Source organism: Bos taurus, chromosome 2, assembly GCF_002263795.3.
Source record: "Bos taurus isolate L1 Dominette 01449 registration number 42190680 breed Hereford chromosome 2, ARS-UCD2.0, whole genome shotgun sequence".
Taxonomy (NCBI): domain Eukaryota; kingdom Metazoa; phylum Chordata; class Mammalia; order Artiodactyla; family Bovidae; genus Bos; species Bos taurus.
Window position 1 is genome coordinate 30,512,021 of NC_037329.1, and position 21,458 is coordinate 30,533,478.

The 21,458-nt window shown below is 41.0% G+C and overlaps 1 protein-coding gene across 2 annotated transcripts in view; it reads left to right on the plus strand.

Moving 5' to 3' along the window:
- The first annotated feature begins 5,034 nt into the window (after positions 1 to 5,034).
- GALNT3 (polypeptide N-acetylgalactosaminyltransferase 3) overlaps positions 5,035 to 21,458 on the plus strand; it is a 53,248-nt gene continuing 36,824 nt past the window's right edge. The window contains exon 1 of one of the 2 annotated variants that reach the window (XM_005202455.5): positions 5,035 to 5,463. The gene's annotated coding sequence lies outside the window, so the exon portion shown is untranslated. Of the gene's footprint in view, positions 5,464 to 5,545; positions 5,784 to 21,458 lie in introns of those variants that run through there. The other variant, XM_010801996.4, reaches the window with a different exon arrangement.

Below are 21,458 nucleotides of genomic sequence, written 5' to 3' on the forward strand. Positions count from 1 at the left end.
ATCTCCCTTCACATCTCACATTCCTCTCCCCCAACTTTTTCCAATAAAATATCTTTGGAAAGATATACAATGAAAACAGGTCTGGTAATTAGTACTGATTTATCCTCATGGCAGAAATTCTGGATTTTTCAAAATTCATCTGCATTTTCTGATATTTCTATAGTGAACATGAATTGCTTTATAATTTATTCAATCATTTTAAAGAAAACAGAGAGATAAATTGTGGGGAAAAACAGATCAAGGATACTTGGAGAACTTCTCTGAGGTTAACGTCATGCAGGACTATCACCATCTTTTCCCACAAAACATCCTTTGGTGCCACTGTCAGAATTTAAAATCAGCTAGATTGAATTTAGCCTGACTCAGCATAGCATTTGTTTTTTTTGTCTTATGCTAATGCTTGAAAGCTTGAAACTCTGCACTCTATTCAATCCATTTCATCAAATATTTATTGAGCACCTACTATGTGCCAAGCATTAAGGATACAAGATTAACAAGACATAATTCTGTTGCAACTTAAGTCAATAAGTGCCCTCATAGAAATCTGTATGTCTTAGAAAGTCCCAGATGGTTGTTCTGATGATATTCTTCAAGGGAAAAATCATAAACAATCCTCATACAAGACAATGTCCAAAAGACTTCATACTAAAAATAATCTATCCATGTTTTCACTCATAATATTTTAAGCACAATGTAGAATTATGCTGAATCACTATTTTTAAAAAAACATTCACATATTTGTGGCTCTTCACTATGATACCAGCACCATTCTCCTTTTAACTCAATAGCTTTTCAATTCTTTTAGTAGAAATTATTTCAATCTTTTTAGTCTTTGAGTCAAAACTCTCAGTTTGACTTTGATCCTGAACTGGAGACTCCAGTTTCCACACAAGGAAAAACTGTTTTTAAAGTTTAAATCAGGCAGTATGTTTCAAACTAAAGTTGCTAAGTCCAGGAAAACGAAAAATTAAACAGTTAGCAAATCCAAAACACTTAAAGTTGGACTTGGTGAATCTGAACAATTTCACTAGTTATATTACATAATTAATTTTTGAATTAAAATTTCAGTCTCAGTTAAGTAATTTATGTGTTTTCATTTTTGTTTTCTTTTAGAGGTTTTTTTTTTACCCCTGACAATTTTCATGGCATTTACATGAATCAGTGTGTAAAGGAACTTGGCAATCACATTATACCATTGTCTTATTTTGTGGAAAAGAAAATGTAATCCCAGAAACAAGTAACTCATAGGAGTGTAAGTTTCTTTGCATCAGTTCAGTTCAGTCGCTCAGTCGTGTCCGATTCTTTGAGACCCCATGAATCGCGGCACGTCAGGCCTCCCTGTCCATTACCAACTCCCGGAGTTGACTCAAACTCATGTCCCTCGAGTCAGTGATGCCATCCAGCCATCTCATCCTCTGTCGTCCCCTTCTCCTCCTGCCCTCAATCCCTCCCAGGATCAGAGTTTTTTCCAATGAGTCAGCTCTTCACATCAAGTGGCCAAAGTATTGGAGTTTCAGCTTTAGCATCAGTCCTTCCAATGAATACCCAAGACTGATCTCCTTTAGGATGGACTGGTTGGATCTCCTTGCAGTCCAAGGGACTCTCAAGAGTCTTCTCCAACAGTGCCTTTGAAATATAAGTATGTGATAACTGGTAACTACTGTTATTAGAAACTTGTCCCTCAGATTCCTAGTCCATTACTCTTACTTGCCTAAATTATTTCTCCAAACTGTTTGGTTAAAGCATTCTTTTGGGCTTGTACCCAGCTCAAGACACTCTGATTATTGTTTTTTTCGTGATATTTAGTGGATCTATTTATTAATTTAACAAATATTTATTGAGTACCTATTAAATTTCAGATACTGGTCTTGCCACTACTTTATATATTAACAGAAATTATTAAATAGTGAGTATTATTTTGGGAGTGGTTTAGTTGCTAGGTGCTGTTCGACTCTTGCAACCCACGGACTGTTGCCCACCAGGCTCCTCTATCCATGGGATTCCCCAGGCAAGAATACTGGAGTGAGTTGCCATTTCCTTCTCCAGGGGATCTTTCTAATCTAGGGATTGAACCTGCATCTCCTGTTCTGCAGGCAGTCTTCTGCATTGCAGGTGGATTCTTTACAGATGAACCACCAGAGAGGCCCAAGTATTATTTTAAACCCATATAAATGAGCATTTTGTGGTTAGTCTTGTGTGTGTGTGTGTGTTTTCCTGTGGCAGAGGGGAGTGGAGGTGAGAGAATGTCTGTCTTCCTTCCTGTGTAAAATCTGCTTGGTTTTCTATCTTAACTGACATTTTATACCAAATATGTAGTGTTAAGATAAGCTTGTTTCAGGAACTTCCCTGGTGGTCCAGTGGTTAGGACTCAGCATTTCTGGTTCAGGAGATGCAGGTTCAATCCCTGGTCTGGGAACTGGGGTCTGCCTGCTTCATATAGTAGCCAAAAAAAAAAAATAAATAAAGCTTATATATGTATATATAAAATATGCTTGTTTCTGAGAAGCATGTCTACACTAAGTCTCCTGGGTTTTATTTTATGATGAAATACTGATTTCCTCTTTATAAAACAAATTCTTTATTCCATAATTTTGAATAACATGATACTTTCAAAAACCCTTTGTCTGATTAGATTTAGGACATTAAACATTTCAGCATAACAGTATTTTCCTCTGGGCCTGCGGCATTTTAATTTTATTGTTAAGGAATAACTTTCATTAATTTTAAGACTTTGCTTCAGAATGAAATGAAACAGTATGTGTAATGCAAATAGTAATGCCAGACAAAGAAATATTGTTTTTCTTATTTAAATGATTTGTCTTCATTGTAAAAGTGACCATCAATTTTTAGCTCTTTCTGATTTTTCCTGGTCTTTTTTCACTCATGCAGCATTTTGGTCCTATTTACTTGTTCTCCCCTAGCTTCTCTTTCGGCTTCCCAGGTGGCTCAGTCAATGGAGGAGACTGTCTGGAGTACAGGAGACAAGTGTTCAATCCCTGGGTTGGGAAATTCCCCTGGAGTAGGAAATGGAAACCCACTCCAGTTTTCTTGCCTGAAAAATCCATGAACAGAGTAGCCTGGCAGTTATTATTTGACTTAGAATTGCCGTCAAAGAATTTCAGTTCTTGGATTCCAGGTTGCTTTTCTATATTCATCTGCTCTATCCTGCCCTGTTAGTGAAAATTGCTTGTTGCTTGGTGGGACATCAAAAATCTGATAGTCTTTGGCTCCTGCCTCATTTAGGGATGAGGAGTACCAGATAAGAAACATAGACTCCTTGGTTTAGGATTTCTTAGTTTATTAATTTCTCGGTTCAAGTTTATTGGCTTCGTATTTCTCTCCAATTTCGCAAAGGCTGACACTCTAATATCTGCTTAAAAGCAAACAACAAAGAAAGTAGCGGAATTTTTTAAAAAGGAGCTGGGGGATGTGCAATTTAGGTAGTGTTTTTAGCTCTGGATCTAACAACAAATATGATCAAGTTGGTATGGTAATACACATAAGTAGCTCCTGAACTTTTGTGGGAAGAAAGGGAGAGCTTAAAAAATTGCAGGCAAGTACTGATATAAAAGGGGCTTTTCAGGTGGTGATAGTGGTACAGAACCTGCCTGCTAACCCAGAAGACATAAAGAAACAAGGGTTTGATCCCTGGGCAGGGAAGATCCACTGAAAGAGGACACAGCAACCCAACTCTAGTATTCTTGCCTGGAGAATCCTTTGGACAGAGGAGCCTGGCAGGCTGCAGTCCATAGGGTCACTAAGAGTCAGACATGGCTGAAGCAACTTAGCACACACACACACACACACACACACACATATTAAAATGTCATAAACATAAAATGGTTTCTTGATGCTTGCAGTTCAGTTCAGCCGCTCAGTTGTGTCCAACTCTTTGCGACCCCATGGACTGCGGCACGCCAGGCCTCCTTGTCCATCAACAACTCCTGGAGTTTACTTAAACTCACGACCATTGAGTTAGTGACGCCATCCGACCATCTCATCCTCTGTTGTCACCTTCTTCTCCTGCCTTCAATCTTTCCCAGCATCAGGGTCTCTTCCAGTGAGTCAGTTCTTCACATCAGCTGGCCAAAGTATTGGAGTTTCAGCTTCAGGTAACCACAATATACAAAATAAACAACTAACTAAAGTTTTAAACCCGATTTATGACTGTAATATAAAATAGTACTGTGGATGCTAAAACCAATGTTAGATGAACCAAGTCCTAAAACTACACCTGTTGATACTGTACTGACCAGTATTTCTAAGCCTTTACTTTTCAGTTCAGTTCAGCCACTCAGTCGTGTCTGACTCTTTGTGAACAAACCTTTACTTTAGTAAAGTAAAACTAGTAAAGTACTTTAGGTTAAGAGTATGTACCAAAATGCTGGAGGAAGGCCACAGGTAAACTTTATGGAAAAACCTGCCACCAGGTAATTAAGCATGCCACTGAAACATTTTCAGCTATTTTTCTCTTAATAGTCCCATGTACATTCAAGATACAGCTAAATAAATGAGTAAGTTCATAGGAAGGTAGAAAGGTCATTTTAAGTCCTGGTTTCGGGTGTGTCAATGCTTGTCAGAACAGCAGCAGGAAGACTGAAACAGAAAGTTGTATCTATCATAGAAAGATTTAAAATTTGTCTTTCTTTCTTTTTTTGGTTTTGGGAAGAACAGCAAATCCCACCAGTTCCTTAGAGACTGCGTTCTCACTTCCCAATAGATGTTGGGTTTAAGCAAAACTGCGGAGAAGCAAGCCCTCTCTAGGAAACCTCAGCGTCTTTGCAAACAAGGACAGCGGGTTGTTCTCTACTGTCGCTGCTTTCCCTCTCATCTGGCAATCGGTTTGCCTTTCGATAGCAACCCAGGAAGGAGTGGCGCGCCCCAAATTCGCGAGGCTCTGCCAAATACCAGAAGCTCTTCTTTGGAAGACAGAGGCTCCTCCTTTGGACGTGAGGCGCCCCTACCAGAGCGCGCGCTTGCAGAAACGGAAACCACTAGCTGCGCTGAAGTGAGTCAAGTGATGAAATCAAGACTGCATGGGAAGGAAGCTCACCCAATAGCTCACGAACCTAAGTGGTGACAGACGCTGCTGAACTCTGCTCGTGGAAACCCTACGAGCCAACCGTCGCTACTGTCATGAGGTGGTCCTCGGAGGCACGGGGCACCCCGATCTCCGGACAGCCCACCCCTTCATTTTGGCAAAACGCAGAGGAAGACAAGTGTGTCTGAGGGATATCTAGATCCTCTGGTTCCCTAAGGACTCAGACTGTGTCCCGGTTACAAGGTGACCCCTGACATCAGGTCAGCGCAGGACTCCTCAGGGTAGACAGGCTGAGACTCGCCCGGAACGGAGAACCAGCCTCGCCTCTCGCGCGGACAGAGGAGCCGCGCGGCGGCTGCGCGCGGCCAGGGACTGCGCCCTCGCCCCGAGCGCGGACCTCGGTCCTCACCTGGAGCGCTCAGGTAGGGCTTGGGCGGGGCGGGAGGCTGGCGCGCAGGCGCGGGGCGGGGGCCTCGCCCTTGCCGACGTCGCAGGCTGGAGCTCACCTGGGAGACTCCGAGAGGAAGCGGAGCCTCAGTTCGGCCTCTCCTGGCAACGCCGGAGGCCCAGCGGGAAGGCAGGAGGCGGCGGCGGAGGAGGAGCTGGACTAAGCGGCAACTGTAGCGACAGCAACCGGAGCCGTCGCCGCCGCCACCTGCACCTGGCGCCCGGCCCACGTCCAGCGCCCGCCGTGCCGCCGCTTCCCGCCGCCCTGCCCTGCCCTGCCCTGCCCACCCGCCAGGTGAGTCGGCGGGCCGGCGCTGGTGTCGGGGCTGGGGACCCGTTGTCCCAGGGCAGCATCGGAGGTGGGGAGGGGGGTCGGATGGACGCGGAGGCTCACGTGGCGGGGAGACCGGGACGGTCCTGGTGGCCGGTTGGAAATGGTCTCGAGAGCGGTGTTTCAGTTGCCCTTCGGGAGAGGCCGAAAGAGGTGCCCGAGGCCGGGGGAGGTGACGCCCCGGGGGTCACTCTGTCACCCGCGGTGCCCTCTGTAAGGAGGCTCCAGAAGATCCAGCCCCGGGCCGAAGTCCCGGGGGCCCGGAGCCTGTCCCTTTGAGGGTCGCGGACTGGGGGTGGGGTGGGGAGGTGTGAAGGGCAGGGACCGGGGCGGCCGCGCTTCCTCTCGGGCTAACAGGTTGTAGGTCTCCTCCCTCCCCGGTGTGGGTGCCGGAGCGGCGAGCCCGCGGCGGGAAGGGCCGAGCTTGGCAGACAACTTTCCCAGCCGGACCCCAGACAGTCCTAACTGGAAACCGCGGCCGCCGAGCCATTCGAATGGTTTCCGAGTGGTTTGGAAGGCGCTCTGTGGTCGGGACGCGGACATCCTTCTCTCTCTGTCTGTTTGGTCTCTGCACTTTTCCGGGTGCGCTCCCTAAGCCAGAGCTGCGCCCACTTTCCGGTTTGATCAAGAAGCTATTTTCTTCGTGTCAGGAGGAAATCCAACTGCCACTCACCGACCGCACACCATCTCGTTAAAGGACCTGTTGACTTAACAACCTGCATATCGCGGGTTTGGTCTGCCTGTGGCATATGACTCAAAGGTTCAAAAAAACTTTGTTTCAGGAACCTGCCACGTCTGAACCTGGGTGTGCCAGGCCCAAATTCCTTTCCCTGCCTAATTAGGCTTTTCTGAAGCCCAAGAAATGAGGGTAAAACCGGTGCTTACCTTAGATTTTTATTTTCTTTTCTTTCAAAGTCCATCGAACACCTTATTTTAAAATTGATCAAATAACTGTTTCTGTTTTAAGAACTCCATGGAGTTACCAATTCTTCTGGTTTTCAAAATACCTTATCAAGTGAACAGTGAACATAATTTGCTATAGAAGTTATGCTGCAATATTGAAGACATTTTAATTCAATTTGTATTATTAAAAATCAAAGTTGCTGCCTTTATTTGAGAGTTTCTGGTTGTGGGGAAATCTATTGCTTTTTTTACTATGCAAATTTTTCCTTGAATTTGTGGCTAAACTATGTAAGGTTAGAATCATGCCCTACAAATAAATTTCTTTAAATTTAACTTTTAATATCTGTAGTCTAGCATACATATTAGTTGAAACATTCTGAACAGTTTGTACCAAGCATCTTTCTTTTTGCATTGCTTTGACTAACATTTTTACATAGAAATTTTAATAATATACAGTCTCACTGTCTAGATTTTTTTAGTTCTATCTTTGCTAATTTTTTTTAACATAGTTTAAATTGAACACTTAAAATGCCTTACGAAACACAAATAATATTTTAAGGTGCAATTAAAGTTAAAAATTCAATCACAGCACAATAGGAGATTATTATTAATGACAGCTTTAACCAGTGCGTTTTGCTTTTCATAAAAGAGCCTCACCTTCCCTCTTCTCGCCATACAGAGAAATATATGTGCTAAATACTGTTTAAAAATTAGATATGGGTATTGCTCTCTCTTCTGAGGGGCTTCACAGGTGGGTCAGTGGTAAAGAATCTATCTGCCAGAGCAGGAGATGAGAGTTCGATCCCTGGGTGGGAAAGATCACCTGGAGAACGAAAGGGCAACCCATTCAAGTATTCTTGCCTGGGAATCCCATGGATAGAGGAGCCTGGCAGACTACAGTCTGCAGGGTCATAGTCAGACAGGACTGAGCAACTGAGCGCACACACATTGCTCTCTTGAGTGTATGGTATTAATTTAATCTTATTGATTATTGGGCCAGATGTTATTAGATTATCTTTGCTTTTAATTCTAGAGAGAAATGTAACATATCTGCATTATCTAGAGTAACAGTGTGTCTCATTTAAACTATCTGTAAAATAGAAAAAAATAATACTTCCCTAGATTAAGATAATGAGGACTTAAGTCAGGACTGCCTTCTAGCCCTACCATTCTTAGGATCCCCTTCTCACATTGGATATCCAGTCAACCCATCCATTTTGTGATGAACTGAAGCTGAGAAGAGATTCTAACTTCAGTTCACCTAGCAAGTTAATAGTAGACATGGCCTTATTTGAGTGACTTGACTCAAGACCCATGTTATTCACCACCCACCTTCTCATTTATCTTAAGATGTTTATCTTTCTGTCTTTCATATAGTTTGTAAGTCCTTTGTAATTACAGAACAGTCAATTGTTCTTTGTCCAGCTCTGATTTACTCTAATTTCTACTGCCCAGATGATGCCTGACTCCAGGGAGACTGAGTGAGGCTGTCAGTCTTTTCTCTCACTGTGAGCACATGTGTATTGATGATGATATGTGGCTTGAGATTTTTAATCCTTCCTTGGTATTTCAGAGCCACATTTAATTTTTTGACTCAACTTGGACGACATAATTTAGTCTTCTGATCTTTTATTATATTGGCTTAAAATGTATTTTATTTTAAGCCAATAAAACATCAATGTTTTTAAAACTTTTTTTTTTTTTCTGGACTGCAGTCCTCAGAATTGCATTCTATTCTTCAATACAATAGCCTGAAGTATGTGTATATATAAATGAAGCAAGGTTTACAAGGCAGTACTAACCTTACAACTGGATGTTCTCTATTATTTACTGTAAAAAATATTGGTCCTAAAACACTGCATTGATTTTATGGGCCCAGATGGGCTGGAACCTACAATAAAAATGGTGATGTCCTATTGAATTTACATTTTTTTAAGGCTGATTTTTCTAGCAGTTTATGTCTCTCTCTCACACACACATTCACGGGGAAGAAAATCAAACTGTACTTTAAAAAATGTATAAAATTATACTGTAATCCTTATGAAACATTTATTGGATGGCTAGAGGCTCTAGGACCTGGTGCTAGACCAATCTCTCAAACATTAGGAACTGCATGAAACCTTATTGTACATCATTGTTATCTTAAATGAGTTCTCAGTATATTGTGGTATGTTTGGGGATAGGAAAAATTGGAAAGGTTTTTCTGAAGGGATTTCAGTGGTAACTATTATCAAATGAAAGCTTGAGAGAGAAAAAGAATTATGTCCAGCTCTAAGTGCTAACTTTTATGGCTGAGTTATATGGTGGGTAGAGGGTGAAAAATATTATTATAGTAAACTGGCAAGTTTATTCTTTGGTTTGTCGTTTGTTAATGTATGTTTTCCTTTTACTATGAAACAAACATAAGACATATTGTAGAAATCATACCATTTACCCACCCCCTGCAAAAACTAGATTGGGAAATTGAGAAATTTGACTGGATCCCTAAAGGACCTGTAGGGATGTACGCTTGGAAACTCTGATTGGATGATTAAGCCTTCCATAGAAGCTTTTAATTTTAACCTGCCTTCTGATTCCTGGTAAAAGGAATCTTTCTCCAAAAGCAAATATTACTGTTTTAATATTTTGGAAATGATTAATGCCCAGATCATCTTCAGACGTATTTAACTTTTTGGTCCATAGAATATAAAAATACATTTGTTATGCTAGATCTTTTATGACTGTAAAATCTTATTGAGAAAGAAATATTTTTAATCACCTATCTAATTACGCATCTAGTTAGGATCAGAATGATTAGTTTGTTATAATTTGAGTAATCAAAACACAATTACTATGGGGCCAATGCTGCTGCTGCTAAGTCGCTTCACTCATGTCCGACTCTGTGTGACCCCATAGACGGCAGCCCACCAGGCTCCCCCGTCCCTGGGATTCTCCAGGCAAGAACACTGGAGTGGGTTGCCATTTCCTTCTCCAATGCATGAAAGGGAAAAGTGAAAGTGAAGTCGCTCAGTCGTGTCCGACTCTAACAACCCCAGCGACCCCATGGACTGCAGCCTACCAGGCTCCTCTGTCCATGGGATTTTCCAGGCAAAAGTACTGGAGCAGCAATGAATTCAAATAGTGCCAGTAAAGACAAAAGACCAACATGCATTAACTTATGGCAAAGCAGAGACAAGTAGGACTCTGAATTCTAGGTCATTAGTGACTACTGGCAATTAGATGAAATCTTCTTCAGTCATTCTCTGGGTTGGCCTCATATTTTTGGCGCTAAACAGAGATTATTTTCCCAAGTACACATTTTTCCCCTATAATTGTTACAGTTTCAAACTGTCCAAACTAGTTTTTTCATCTCATCTATCCCATTGCCTGCTGGACATCTTTAAGATGTCATAATTACCTGAGATTATACATGTGTAAACCAGAACCTTCATCCCATCAAAACAGCAGCAGCAACAGCAAAAGACAACCTCTTTTACTTCCTGTATCTTCTTTATGAGCATTAGTACATTTACTGTATCTTATCCACAAATCCAAAACCAAAAGAATCTCTGATAACAAAAATTTTTTTGGTTAACTCATTTTTCAGTAGAATTCAGTACATTTGCCATGAAACCTGAGTGAATTGTCAGGAAGCTGTTTATCATCTACTCTGCTTGGTGGATGTGTCTGGCTGAAGAAATAGTTCTGTGCTTGTTTGAGTGTGTGTGTGCCAAGTCATTTCAGTCATGTCCGACTCTGTGCGACCCTGTGGATTGTAGCCCTCCAGGCTCCTCTGTCCATGGGATTCTCCAGGAAAGAATACTGGAGTGGGTTGACATGCCCTTTTCCAGAGGATCTTCCTGACCCAGGGATTAAACCCTCCTTTCTTACATCTCCTGCATTGGCAGGCGGGTTCTTTACCACTAGCTCCACCTGGGAAACCCCTCTGTGTGTGTTTGCTGCTGCTGCTGCTGCTGCTAAATCGCTTCAGTCGTGTCCGACTCTGTGTGACCCCACAGACAGCAGCCCACCAGGCTCCCCCGTCCCTGGGATTCTCCAGGCAAGAACACTGGAATGGGATGCCATTTCCTTTTCCAGTGCATAAAAGTGAAAAGTGAAAGTGAAGTTGCTCAGTTGTGTCCGACTCTTAGTGACCCCATGGACTGCAGCCCACCAGGGTCCTCCGTTCATGGGATTTTCCAGGCAAGAGTACTGGAGTGGGGTGCCATTGCCTTCTCCAGTGTTTGACTACATGGTACCATCCAAGTGCTGCTGGGGGATACTCTGTTATATTGGCTATGTAAACCATATCTCCTTTATAACATCCAAAATATCTCAATTTTTGAAACATATTAGGCTCCTGGGATTTTGGAGAAGGGGTTATTGATCTGTATCACCATTCAGGTGTCATGCCAGAAATCCAGAGGTCATTTTTTACTCTCATTTTAGCTTCTAGAACTATCAGAATACTGAATCTCTTTAAGGTTTTCCACCTATTTTTTTTTTTTTTTTCTTGTTTCACAAATTCCTCTCCTACTTCTACTGCTCTAGTTCAGGGTCTCGTCACCTTTTGTCTTGGGTACCATAGTCCCCTGCCACCTGATATCTCAACGGATAGTGTTAAGCTCAAATCCATCCTCAGAAGAACCCCTGAGGTGCTAATCTCTTTAAAAATATAAACCTGAACTTCTTTCTCCTCTGCTTCAAATCATGTAATGACTTTTCATAGCTCACAGGATAGAGAATCTATGGCCCTTAATATGGCCCCACCAGGTATGACCCTCATTTAACTATGGATTTATACTCAGAATTTTTTATTTCAGCAACAGATGTCATCTGTTTGGTTTGTTTTTGTTGTTCCTCTGCACTGCTCAGAGCACCTTCCCTCTTATGTTTACTTCTATAACTTTTTCTGATTCTTAAGAGTCAACTGAGATCTCACATCATTTAGGATACTGCCACCCCAAGCAACATATACTCCACATACACCTGAGCTGGGTGAGGTGTCTTTTTATCATGTGACTTACATATGTGATATAATATAGTCTGCTGGCTCACCTGTGAACTCACACACAATTTTTATTAATAAATTATTTGCAAAACATGTAAAATTTCTCTTTCCACTTAAACTATTATGGAATAAAAATATTGGAGTAAAAATGGCACAGAAAGGAGAGAGAGGCATTGGGCAGGAAGAATATTTGCTTTTTTTAATAGACATTGCAGAAATTGGGAAGTAGGAAACATACTTAATTAGGCTATTTAATTTATATTGCTATTATTTCCATCTGATTTCTGTGAATTCAGTGTTATTTTTGTGCCTTTTGGTTCTGTTCCAAGATCTGGGTTTTACCATTTAGAAGTGAAAAGTTAATTTTGTGATTGAAATGCCTTGCAGCTTTTGTTTGCAAATATTCTACAATTGAGTACATTTGTATTGGTGAGAAGTTTGAGAGATCAGCTTTCACGTAAAGAATATAATGTAATTAGACTAGACCAGAAAAAAAAGATGAAAGATTCCTTCCTGGAAGTCTCCCTTCGCCAAGTTCTGTCAGTTTTACCTCTTAAATAAATATTTCTCAAATCCATCTACTTTTCTCTATTCCTAGCACTAGCATCTCTTGCCTGAACTTTGGCAATGTGTCCTCCCTGTTGCCTCTCTGAACTTCTTTCTAGTTGCTTCGCAGGGTACCTAGAGGGATCTTCTCAGAATATTGGTCTTCTTACCCAGCTGCTTAAAGCCTTTCATTGCCTCAGGGTAAGTCAAACTCCTTAAGATAGCCTAAAGGCATGGCTTGATTTAGTTCCTGCCCAGAGCACATCTCTCTCATCATCACTCTCTGTTCTAGCTCTCAGTTCGGTTTAGTCACTCAGTCCTGTCTGACTCTTTGTGACCCCATGGACTGCAACACACCAGGCCTCCCTGTCCATCAACAACTCCCAGAGCTTGCTCAAACTCATGTCCATCGAGTCGATGATGCCATCCAACCATCTCATCCTCTGTCATCCCCTTCTCCCACCTTCAATCTTTCCCAGCATCAGGGTCTTTTCAAATGAGTCAGCTCTTCGCATGAGGTGGCCGAAGTATTGGAGCTTCAGCATCAGTCCTTCCAATGAATATTCAGGGTTGATTTCCTTTAGGATGGACTGGTTTGATCTCTTTGCAGTTCAAGGGACTCTCAAGAGTCTTCTCCAACACCACAGTTCAAAAGCATCAATTCTTTGGCGCTCAGCTTTCTTTATTGTCCAACTCTCACATCCATACATGACTACCGGAAAAACCATAGCTTTGACTAGATTGATCTTTGTTGGCAAGTAATGTCTCTGCTTTTTAATATGCTGTCTAGGTTGGTCATAATTTTCCTTCCAAGGAGCAAGCGTCTTTTAATTTCATGGCTACAGTCACCACCTGCAGTGATTTTGGAGCCTAAGAAAATAAAGTCAGCTACTGTTTCTACTGTTTCCCCATCTATTTGCCATGAAGTGCTGGGACTGGATGCCATGATCTTAGTTTTTTTAATGTTGAGTTTTAAGCCAGCTTTTTTGTTCTCTCTTTCACCTTCATCAAAGGGCTCTTTAGTCCCTCTTGGCTTTCTGTCATAAGGGTGGTGTCATTTTCTGCATATCTGAGGTTATTGATATTTCTCCCAGAAAACTTGATTCCAACTTTAGCTTCATCCCACCCAGCATTTTGCATGATGTACTCTGCATATAAGTTAAATAAGCAGGGTGACAATATACAGCCTTGATATACTCCTTTCCCAATTTTAAACCAGTCCATTGTTCCATATCCAGTTCTAATTGTTGCTTCTTGACCTGCATGCAGATTTCTCAGGAGGCAGGTAAGATGGTCTGGTATTCCCAACTCTTTAAGAATTTTCCAGTTTGTTGTGATCCACACAGTCAAAGGCTTTGGTGTAGTCAGTAAAGCAGAAGTAGATGTGTTTCTGGAACTCTCTTGCTTTTTTGATGATTCAGCACATATTGGCAATTTGATCTCTGGTTCCTCTGCCTTTTCTAAATCCAGCTTGAACATCTGGAGGTTCATGGTTCATGTACTGTTGAAGCCTGGCTTGGAGAATTTTGAGCATTACTTTGCTAGCATGTGAGATGAGTGCAATTGCGCAGTAGTTTGAACATTCTTTGGTATTGCCTTCCTTTGGGATTGGAACTGACCTTTTCCAGTCCTGTGGCCACTGCTGAGTTTTCCAAATTTGCTGGCATATTGAGTGCAGCATTTTAACAGCATCATCTTTGAGGATTTGAAATAGTTCAACTGGAATGCCATCACTTCCTCTAGCTTTGTTTATAGTGATGCTTCCTAAGGCCCACTTGACTTCCAGGATGTCTGGCTCTAGGTGAGTTATCACATCATTGTGATTATCTGGGTCATGAAGATCTTTTTTGTATAGTTCTTCTGTGTATTCTTGCCACCTCTTAATATCTTCTGCTTCTGCTAAGTCCATACCATTTCTGTCCTTTATTGTGCGTGTCCTTTATTCTAGCTCTACTAGCTTTTTTTCTTTCCTTTTCTTTTACCAAGTCCCTCCTGCCTTTAGGTCTTTGTGTCATTCTTCCTGCCTGGAACTCTCCTTCCCCTTTCACCCTATCTAGCTAAAACTTACCTTCTGATTCCAATTTAAGCTCTTACTGTAACTGGAATTTTTCATGGGTCTTTTTCCCCACTTCCAGCTATGGATTAAAGTGAAGACTGAAGCCCAAAGAGGTGAAGTCCTACTTAATACCTGGGAATATTACCTTAAATAAAATTAAAGTTTCCTCTGCTCCTAAAAGGAGCAGACTTTCGTATGTGACTCGTATGTATAAAAAATAGATTTTAGTTATTAATGCCTTTATATTTTTACCAAATAACAGTAGTTAATATTTATTGTCTTAATAATTTTTGTCCTCAGTTACTACTTTACTACTGAACAGTTATGTGCCAGGCATATTTTAGGAACTTACGTGAATTAGTTATTTAATTTTCAAAGCTGCTCTGTGAAGTGCATGTTTTTGCCCCTAATTTAGAGATAGGAAAATTGAAAAATAAGTAATTTTCCTCTGTCTACAAGGCTAGTGAAATGTCAGAGCCAAGATTCAAATCTAAGTCGTCTCATTCCAAATCCTATACTTCTCCTGACTTACATGTAAATAAAATTAAGTAGGATTTAAAAGATTCTGCAATAGCAACAGAAATCCTCTCAACCCTCATCTCTCCCAATCGTGCTATGAGAAGGCAATCGCTTTCACCTCTTTTAGATGTTTCTTCCCATTTTTACCTTTTGAAATAATATGCTTATACTGCTATTTCTTAATGTATTATTTTGACATTACCTACTGACTGCCCACATGGTAGATAAATCTTAAGCTTTTGCACACACATACTCACTGCACTCCCTACCTTGATTTGCCAATAGATGTCACAGTATAGTCTCACATTTTGTTGGCATTTTAGTATGTATTTATTGTTAAGTCTTGTTCACCAGTGAGCCGAGCAAGTCTATTATGAACATGCTTCCTTGTAGAATTTTTAAAAATCTTTGAGTTAATCATAAACTCACTTAAGAAAAAAGAACGTGTTTAGTTTTTCCATATATGGTTTTCTATATAACCCAACACTGTCTCAGTAAGATATTTTTCACCTAATCAAACCTATCAAATTCATGGGTCCCTTCCTAGAGCTCTCTGTCTCCTTGTTTCTGTTTGGACTATTGCTTTCTAGTCCTGTTCCATAGCAATTGTTTGGGCTCTTTCTTTGCTGACTTCTGACAGAGTTCGTATTTATTAGATACCATGACTTCTGTTGTTTTTGCGCTCCCTAATTTGGATGGAACACCCCCAACATCCAGTAGCCCTTTTCCTTTCACTGTGTCCTTTAATACCCAGTTTTCCTCTCTGGAGGCAATTAATGCTTTTTCTTTAAAAAAAAAAAAAAAAAAAAGATGTATATATTTTCTCTGTTTTTGAAATGCAAATAAATTTTGCTTTTTTTCCCCCCATTTAACTGTATTGTGGAACTAACATCGTATCAGCATATAAAGTTGCTTCTTTGTTTTTAACTTTGCTTACTATTCCATCATATGACTCTATCATTATTTATCTAGTTCCCTTTTGGTAGAGTTGTAGGCTGTTTCAACATTTTGATATTAAAAAGAATGCTTTACCCTGGAGAAGAAAATGGCGACCCACTCCAGTATTCTTGCCTGGAAAATCCAATGGACAGGAGCCTGGTGGGCTACGGTTCATGGGGTCGCAAAGAGTCGGACATGACTTGGCAACTAAACAACAACGACAAACATGGAAGCTGTTCTTTTTTCTTTTATATGTTTTAGAATTTTCCATAATAGAAACTTTAATAGAAATTTTAAAAAAAGAATGCTTTAATGTAAAAACTTTACAGGTTGTCATTTCACTTGAATACTAACATGTGTGGGATAAATTTCTAGAAATTATTCTCATACTTGGTTGATACTTTGATGGAGATCTGGGTAGTATAAGACCTTGCATGTTGGATGATTCTGCATCAAATGGGGTAAGAATAAAGGGTAAAAGAATAAGTGGGTAATACTGGTGATAAGTGGGCCCTTCTGGAGAGCCATTAATAGTGCAGAGAGGGTTTCTAATGCAAATTGTTTTCTTTGAGCTTTTGACCATGACATTTGTTTTTTCAGATATGACCCATCTCTTTGAACTTTGTCATCACCTCCTTTAGTGTTCATGGCTTCTTGCTCCATTACTTTAGCTCCAGGTCTACCCCTGAAGTAATCCAGAGCGGAGATTATGTTGTTATTTTTCAGTCACTTAGTCGTGTCCAACTTTTTTGTGACCCCCATGGACTGTAGCCTGCCAGGTTCCTCTGTCCATGGGATTTCTCTGGCAGGAATACTGAAGTGGATTGCCATTTGCTTCCCCAGAGGATCTTCCTGACCCAGGGATTGAATCTGCATCTCCTGAATTGCAGGCAGATTCTTTACCACTGAACCACCAGGGAAGCCCAAGCATGTCATTACGTGGTCTTTTTCAGCAAGCCAAGAACCTATCTTTAACACACTTCACAGCTCAACAACCTTCCCAAACTCCACACTGATTTATTTGTTGAGTTCAGCTAACTCTTATTTCCAGATCATATCCTGAGCCTCCACACCTCTTCTGCTCTCACCTGGATTACTTTTACTAGTTTCCTAATTGCCTTCAGCCTCCTCTCTGGCTTTCCCAACCATCTCCCCTCAGGGGGAAAAAAATCTATATTCATCATCATTTTAAATTTCAGTTCTGATTAGTTCATCACCCTGCTTAAAATCCAATAAAACCTCTTCCCTTTGCCTGAAGGTTTAAGTGTAAATACAGATCCCACAGAATTAGGTACCCCTCCCTTCTCTACATGGAGCTTGGCATTCAACATGTGTTTCACAGGCCTCAGTGTGTGGTATCGTCCTGACAAAAATTGCCCTACTTGAGGTTATCTGTTGAAAGAAGAATTAAAGTTTAGGCTGACATTGTTTTATTTCCAACTGAAACATACATTAAAAGGATTTTTTCATACTTTAACCATAGGATGCAGAAATTTCAAATGATAACTGAATCAGTGGAGGGATATCGTGTGCTTCAAATCAGGCACATGTCTGGCCTAATCTTAAAGGAAGACATTGCTTTTATGCATAATTAAAATAAATAATGTTATGGATTTATGGAGAATATATTTTGTTCTTTTATATCTGGGGATGTGTTAGCTAATGGAAATGGGGTAAGTAAGGGAAATATATAAATGCTGAGGTGGAAGTTTTTTTTTTAATTTCTAGGCTAGAGGGTTGGCAAACAGCCCTTGGGCCAAATTCAGTCTACCACCTGTTTTTGTAGAGAAAATTTTATGAGGACCAGCTATGCCCTTTTATTTATATATTGTCTATAGCTGTTTCTACACCATAAAAATAGAGTTGAGGAGTTGCAATATGGATGATTTCCGCCCACAGAGCAAAAAATATTTATTGTTTTGCCCTTTCCAGAGAGTTTGCTGACACTTTCTAGAGAGGAATGGAAGTTGAGAGCTTGAGAGCAAGTATTTACTAAATGAGTTGTACATAAACCTGTAGAAAGATGAATGCAAAGGGATAAAGGTTTGAGCAAGCAATCTTCACTTCTCCCCTGTTTCTTAATACTCTGAGACCTCAAAAGAAGAGTGCATGGACAGGCATATATCTGCAACTTGTGAGTTTTGGACCCCAAAAGGAATGTTTGATTGGATTTATTGTGTGCAACTTGCACACCCATCTTCCAACTGTATTCCATGACAAGGCCCCATGCACACTTCCTTCACGAAGATATTGAGAAAAAAACAATGAAGGGGCCCCTGCATTGTTGAAAAAATCTATAGTTGCTATCTTTAGTAACCCATGAGATTGGCTCCCTAATTTCAGTGGAGATGGTGGAATCCTATAGCAGCAGAAACCAAGTGGCAACATTTAACCACCAAGGATGAATCGGGTTACCTGTGCAATAAAGGAAAGCAGGGACATAGGTGTAATCAGAAGGCATTGGCCCTCAGATGGGGCCAAAACCCCAAATGGTTTTGTGGGTGAAGTCATCAACAGACTTCTGGCACTTTGTGTATTTCACAGGAGAAGCTCTAGATCAGGTAGCAAAAAGCTTTAGTGGCCACAGTTGAGCGTCATGACCTTTCATCCAGTTTCCAAACCTAAGTCAGTTCCCAAGTTGAGAGTGATTTGATTGATGTGCCGCCCTGTTCCCCTAGAGGAAGAGCACTGTGTCACTGCCTCAAGCGTATACCATAAACCTTTCTCTAAGCCTTTCCCAAAGGAACCTGTAGCCATTTGTTAAACTGCAGTTTGAGGAAAAGGAAATAATCATAGCTTTCACACTTAATTCCTGAGGACCAAAAATATCCTTGTGGTCCACCAGTGAAAATGGGGACTTAGAATGGATGTGGAGTATATGGAGTCTTAGCTCAAGCCTGACTCACGGTATGCTCAGATGGTCAGAAGATCCACTCTGTGGATCTTCCCCCAGTTTCTCAAAGTATAATTGGAATAGATATACAATATAACTATATTAGCTTTCTAAATCACAGGTCCAGAACCACTATGGTAGGGGACCTAAGTGGAAGACCTTAGGACTTTTCCTTTGTAAGACAGTAGATCAGAAGCAATGCTATATCCCAGAGGAAATTGTTGAGATTAATGCCACCATCAAAGGCTTGAAATAAGACTAGTGATATTTGTCACATCTCCATTTACCTCACTTATTTGGCCTGTGCAAAAGTTGGATAAATCTTAGAGAATGACTGGACTACCATAAATTTGGCTGATTCCACATTACAGCTGACCTTTGAACAATATGCAGGTAGGGGCACCAACCCTCCAAATAGTTAAAAATCTGAGTATAATTTATAGTCAGCCTTCCAACAGTGTAGTTTCTCTGTATTGGCAGTTCTGCATCCACAGATTCAAAAAACCTCAGATTGCATAATGCTATAGTATTTACTATTGAAAACATACACGTGTAAGTGGACTCATTTATTTCAAACCCATGTTGTCCAAGGGGCAGCTGTAGTTGCTGACCCAGATATAGTATCTTTACTTGATCAAATCAGCACAGCCCCTGGCTTTTGGTGTGTACCTACTGATATGATGAATTTACCAGGACTACCAAAAGCAATTTGCTTTTATTTAGCAGGGCCAACCATATATTGTCACAGTTTTGCCTCAGGGTCAGGTTAGTCCTTCTGTTCTAGAAATCTTAATCATCCCAACATTCCACAAAACATCACACTGGCCTACTCTTGATGCTATTTTATTGATTGTATCCAATGAGCGGGAAGTACTTGGTACTTTAGATGTCTTAGTAAAGTATATGAGAACCAGAGGGTAATATTGATAATTGATAACCAGAGGGTAATATAATATTGATAACCAGAGGGTATATTACCAGAGGGTAATATTGATAATTCAGCCCCACAAAAATTCAAGGACACTTAAGTAACATTTCTGGATATTCAGTAGTCACTGTGCCCAAAAGGCCCTTCTGGATTTTGAAGCAACATGTACTACCTTTGAACATGCCACTTCAGCTTGTCTACAGAGTAACCCCTAAGGTTGCTAGTTTTGAAAGACTATCAGAGCAATAAAAGGCTGTGCAGCAAGTCCAGGACACATGCATACTGTGCTCCCAATCTGGCTATGTGACCTAGCAGAGTCAATGATTTTCTGAGTGTCTACAGGAAATGGAAAGTCTGTACAGAGCCTCTGACAAGCACCAAGAGCAGAATCACAGTGCAGATTTCTGAGATATTGAAGTAAACCTCTGACCTCTTTAGCTAACTCTTCACACTTTGACACACAGCCTTTGAAACATTTTTTGGTTTGCTACCAGGTAGATCCTGAATACATGAATGTAGGGTGTCAGTTTATCATGTGGGCCAGACTTCTCATCATTGAGTGTTGTCTGAGCTACCTTGCCATGAAGTTGGCCATTCTCAGCAACAATCTGTCATCAAGTGGAAATGGTATTGTCAGGAAGAGGGAAATGTCCTCCTCTGCTCCTCCCGAGTCCCTGTGACTGGACTAATAATAAAATTGACATGAGAGACTAACAGAAATAAAAGAAACAACTTTTAATGCATGCACACAGAGTTCTCATAGAAGATGGGACCTAAGAGGTAGCCAGAGTAGACATCTTTTACACTTTTTACACAAAGAAACAATACAATTTGTGAGGAATTGATAGGACAAAGAAGCTTAGGCTTTGAGTGCTCAATTGGTCAAGAATCTAAACAATTTGGGCTGTAGTATTAAATTAAAGAAGTAACAAAGTGTGTGTGTATGTTTAATACAGGTTTCTTGGCCCCAGATTCCTTGTCTCTGGCAATAGGGTGTCCTCTACCTACAGAAGGAGAGCATGCCCCCATTTACATGAGAGATTTATTTCCTGCTTCCTGGTATACCTGGTATACCTGGTATACCTTCCTGGTATACCTTCCTGTATACCTCCTGGTATACAGGAGGGCTGAAGGGTCCCTCTTTCATTCAATATTTCTTTTTTTTTTTTTTTAGTTACTCAGTCATGTTTGACTCTTTGAGACCCCATGTACTATAGCCCCCTCCAGGGTCCTCTGTCTATGGAATTTTCCAGGCAAGAATACTGGAGTGGGTGGCCATTCTCTTCTCCTGGGGATCTTACTGAACCCAGGGATCAAACCTGGGTCTCCTGCATTGCAGGCAGGTTCTTTACCATCTGAGCCACCAGGGTAGCCCAGATGTTTCATAAGTAACTTTAATTCAAAATAATATGCCATTGAGGCATATTTGGTGGGGAGGCCCAGCCCTCAGCTCCAGTAGTATGTAAGGGACAGAGCTTGTGCAAATTTGGAAAGTACGAGCAAATGACTCAGACTCCTTTGATGGCAACTCCTATTGTATTTCTCAAGCCTGGGTTACAGGGGAGTCTGCAGAATATGCTGGTACCATTCAAGAGCTGGTACCCAGCAAGAAAACTCCAGAAAAACATCTACTTCTGCTTTATTGGCTATGCTAGGGCCTTGGACTGTGTGGATCACAACAAACTGTGGAAAATTCTTGTGGAAAATTCTTAAAGAGTTGGGAATACCAGACCATCTTACCTGCCTCCTCAGAAAGCTGTATGCAGGTCAAGAAGCAATAGTTAGAACTGGACATGGAAAAATGGACTGGTTTAAAATTGGGAAAGGAGTATGTCAAGGCTGTATATTGTCACCCTGCTTATTTA